Raw genomic sequence first — 5,175 nt, 5'->3', positions numbered from 1 at the left:
ACTTTACGGAGGCAGGTGTGCTCAGGCACTAAGCTCTGGGGTGCAGCAACCCGTGACCTGGCAGAGCTGGCCCTAGATTCTGGAGACCTGAAGCGGCCCATGCCACTTGGGCAGGAGACCTGCCTGCTGGTCCCCATATCACTGTCCTGGTGATGCTAGTTTTCCAGCAGCAGGCATGCCGTCCTCTTCTTCTTCGTCTTCCTCTCCACCTGCTGCTCTGAAGACAGGTTCAGCAGGATGTGCAGCCACCTCACCTGCCTCATGTGTGAATGACCACAGGACCCTGAGCTGAGGTGTGAATGACTGAGGACCCTAAGCTCCAGGAAACCAAAGCGCTCTGCAGTTAGGGAAGACCTGTCACCTACTCTAAAATTAGGAGACAGCCACCTTTACACAAGATGAACCTGTACCTGATGTTCTGGACTTGGAGGCTGGACTATGGAGGGCTTGATTCATGTGTGAAGGGCCAGGCTGTCACCAGAGACTGCCCTCATTAGGGCTGAACCTCCATGCAGTGCACAGACATTAACATGGATAATTAATAAGCTGGGCATTCATCATGAGATTCATCTCCACACAGGCCATGTTCCATGGAAACAGGGGTTGTATGCCCTGCCTCAGCAAACACAAATCAAAGCACCTGTGAGCACTGTATCTGTGCCCTCATAGTCACACCTCTTGGAAGTTTCTCTTCTTTCTTTGTTGGAGTGGGATCTTTGCTCTTAGCGCTGAAGTTCATGGGCCTTGCTTGGTGTCATCCGTGAACGTGTTAAATCAGACACATCTGAAGCCACAGCAAGACGACACCCTGCCCTGAGAATACCTCACCACAATTTATATTAAGTCAGACCAAGGGGAGATGCTGGATGTATACTTGCAACAGCTGGAGATAGAAATGTGTGTGTTTGTGTGAATATGTGTGTGTGTCTGGAAAGAAAGGGGAGAAAGGAAAATGGGATTATTGAATGTCATCTAGGTCAGACATGGTGGCTTATGCCTGTAATCTCAACACTGGGAGGCTGCAGAGGAGAAGCATTTGAGCCCAGGAGTTCAAGACCAGCCTGAGCAATATGAAGAAACCCCATGTCAACCGAAAAAAAAAAATGCAAATATTAGCCGGCTGTGGTGGCATGTGGCTGTAGTCTCAGCTACTCAGGAGGCTGAAATGGGAGTATCACCTGAGCCCAGGAAGCAGAGTGCAGTGAGCTGAGAATACACCTCTGCACTCTAGCCCAGGTAACAGAGCAAGACCCTGTCTCAAAAGCAAAAGAAAAGAAAAAAGAATCATCTACAGGAATTATTAAATATCATTATTGCAGGGAGAATAACCTACTTACACCTAGATGCATCTTATATACACTATTTCCAAAAGTTTAAAATTATTTTTCGGACACAAATGCAGATGTTTTCTCCTGAGTTTGAGAGTCAGACACTGCTATAGGATTTATCATTCTCTTCATTTTGGAGTGTAGAAAGCTGAGGCACAGAGAGGCCGAGATCCTGCCAGGATCCCATCTGATAAGCGAGCCGAAATTCAGATCCTGGCTGTTTGACCCTGGAGTGTGAGGCTTCGTTCACTACTTTGCTCAAGATTTTTGCTTGGGATCTAGTTGTCAGGGGACTGTAATAAACCATGTTTCCTCTAAACCTCATTTTGCTCCTACATAAAGTGGGGTCATACTATTAATACTTACCTTGTGCGCATTATTGAGATAGAGCATAGTAAGGAAGTTTACAAGATGTAACATCCTGGGCACTACAGGTTAATCACTGATTCATGTCAAGCTGAGGGATACATCTCCCTGTCCCTGACCACCACTGGCCAGCCTTGTGTTTTCTGTCCTTTTCTCTGTAGAAGCAGATCAAATTTCTCACTTGGAGAAGCTGTGTCTTCACTGTTCCCTCCTCACCAGGTGCATGCCAATATCTTTACTCACTGTTACTCCCACCTGCAAAATCCTCTCTGATTACCCATAAATACCGCATTCTCAAAGAGGCCAATTCACCCCACCACATCCATAAACCAGCTGGCTCCAAACTACAATGGCAGACACAGTCTACTCTACACGATCTAACCCTCATGTGCTGTCCACATCTTCTACGTGCTACGTCTTGTCTCCCCAGCCAAACTGCAAGCTTCCCAGATGATAACTAGTAGGTTTTTAAAAACTTACATCCTCTGGTATATGAAACACCCAACAGGGAGTTGAGTACACAATGAGTGTTATCTCCTCTAGGCTGGTTATTGATCAACCTGGCTATATCAATCATAGACGCCCCAGCCAACTGGACTGAAATTGTTTGTCATGCAACCCAATGCTGATATATATAGAGCCTTTATGTTTTCTTTGGCAACTGTTATTGATTCACCCTGTCCCTATTTTCAATTTCTTAAATGTGTACCCAAGACTAAGTCTGTCTTCCATAACATGAGGTCTGTGGGAATAATCCATCAGGTTGAGACTGGGGCTAGACAAAGTCATATGTACCCCTGTGGGCTCCTTAAATTTTGCTAACTGGCAACAGGCTGCACTGAAAACTGTATCTCCCCATACATTAAACCCAGAATTTTACTCCAAGGTGTTTATATTGAATATGAAGAGGCATATAGGTGATAGAGGGAATATAATATTGTTTTGTTTTGGTTTGGTTTGGTTTGGTTTGGTTTGGTTTGGTTTGGTTTTGAGACTGAATCTTACTCTGTCACCTAGGCTGGAGTACAATGCCTTGATCTCAGGTCACTGCATCCTCCACCTCCTGGATTCCAGTGATTCTCCTGCATCAGCATCCCGAGTAGCTGTGATTACAGGTGTGTGCTACCACGGCTGGCTAATTTTTGTATTTTTAGTAGACACTAGGTTTCACCTTGTTGGCTAGGCTGGACTTGAACTCCTGTCCTCAGGTGATCCACCCCCCTTGGCCTTCCAAAGTGCTGGGATTACAGGCATGAGCCACCATGCACAGCCTAAATATAATATAGTTTTAATGAAAATTAAGATAGTTGAGGGAAAACATAGGTACACAGAAACAACAGATACGGTGTTCCAGCTTCACATCACAGCTCACCTCAGCTCACCTCCTGAAACCAGTGTATGCAGTTCAGATTCCTCAGCAAGACATTCAATTGTGAGTGTAGGGATATACTTTGACATCAGAATTCTTTTGTTGTTGTGGTTGTTTCCCCAACACTTATATTCCAATTTTAACCACGAGAGGTGAGTAATCTTCCCACCAGCACTGCTGTAGTGGGTGAGTAATAGCTGTCACACGCATCGATTTCCCTTTCTTCCTCACTATTCACGTTCTCAGAAGACTCATGAGACACAGGGCTCACATTTTTCCTTGACAGCACTATACTGGTGATGGAGTAAACAACAATTTCAAGAAAAAAGCAAAAGAAATCATTAAAGCCCAAATCTTCAAAAAATAATTACTTAATATATCTGAGGAACAGTTTGTAATGATAAAATTTGGAGGAGACAAGTCTTTTCAACTAAAAATGATGTTTATAGGAAACTTCTTATTTATCTCCTGGAAATTGAAAAAAATCATCCATCCTAGAAAAGGAGTTTCGTCTCATTTTGAGCTTCTTTTTTCTTTACTACCAAACAAGAAAAGACTCACTACTGTATAGTTGTATTGATAGCAACTTTATCTGTAATAGCCACAAAATGAGAATTAGCCCAGATGTCTTCCAGCAGCTGGCTCAACTAGCAGTAAATAGTACATTCACACAATGGAAGATCACTCCACAGTTCAAAAGAAATGGAATACTGATATACATAACAGCCTGAGCAAATCTCCAGGGAATTGTATTGAAAAAATAATTATGTACAAAAATTACTTCAATACCAAAAGTCCACATTTGTGATTCTATGTATTTCATGTTATTTAAAGGGGGAAAATGTTCAGAAAAGGAGTAGCTGCCCGAGATTAAGGAATGGCAGCCAGGGGAGTCTAAAGGAAGTTAGTTTGGCGATGGGTTTAGTTAGCAAAGGGCAACAGAGGAATGCTTGTGGTTTTGACACTGTTCAGTACCTTGACTTGGTAGGGGATACAGGAACCTACATAGGTGAGAAGACTGTATATGACTTAGTACACACATACAAATGAGTGCACATATAACTGGTGAAATCAAAATAAGATCTGGGGCTGGGCACAGTGGCTCATGCCCATAATCCCAGCATTTTGGGAGGTTGAGGCAGGAAGATCACTTGAGGCTAGGAGTTCAAGACCAGCCTGGCAAACATAATGAGACCCCCCCCAACTCTATGAAAAAATAAAAGTAGCTAAGCAGGTGGCCCACTCCTGTTGTCCCAGCAACTTAAGAGGCTGAGGGGTGGAAGGATCTCTTGAGTGCAGGAGGTCGAGTTTACAGTGAGCTATGATCACACCACAGCAACCCAGCCTGGGCAAGAAGCAAGACCCTGTGGGAAAAAAAAATCTGTAGATTATGCTTATGCACTTATGTCAATATCTTGGTTATGGTATCATATAGGGTTTTACAAATGTTACCATTGTGGACATTTGGCAAAGGGATCAAGGGGTCTGTGTGCATTATTTCTTGCAACTGCCTGTGAGTTATCTCAAAGAAATTTTAACCACTCCCCCAAGCAAAACATAACTGCATGTCTAACCATGAGAAAAATGACACCCAAAGAGAAGGGCATTTTATAAAATATCTGACTATTTTTCTCAAAACTCAATATCATCAAAAAAGTTAAATAGTGGATACAATTCTCTACAATTGTCCCAGCTAAGAAGAGTAAGTGATGACTGAATGCAATGTGGTCTCTTGGATCCCAGGATGGAAAAAGGTCATTGGGTAGCAACTAAGGATATCTGAATAAATATGGATTTTAGTTAATAATAATATATCGATACTGGTTCATGCATTGTGACAAATGTACCATGGACATGAAATATGTTAATTACAGGGGAACTCTGGGTATGGGGTACGTGAGAAGTCTCTGTAATAGTTGTCTTGACAACTATTCTGTAGATTCAAAACTATCATTAAATAAATACATAATTGAATACATGTTAGTAGTTTATTTAATAATTAATTGTTAAATAAAACACTTGTCAAAAGGCAGGGGCCAACTTTGTCCTAACGATACAGAGAATTCCTTTCCCAGCTCCTGGGAAAGGCATCTGCCACTGTGGCAGCCTTTG

Source organism: Sapajus apella, unplaced genomic scaffold (assembly GCF_009761245.1).
Source record: "Sapajus apella isolate SASKATOON/1434 unplaced genomic scaffold, GSC_monkey_1.0 scaffold2, whole genome shotgun sequence".
NCBI classification, from domain to species: domain Eukaryota; kingdom Metazoa; phylum Chordata; class Mammalia; order Primates; family Cebidae; genus Sapajus; species Sapajus apella.
The sequence above is the reverse complement of the archived record's forward strand: the minus strand, read 5'-3'. Positions refer to the sequence as shown.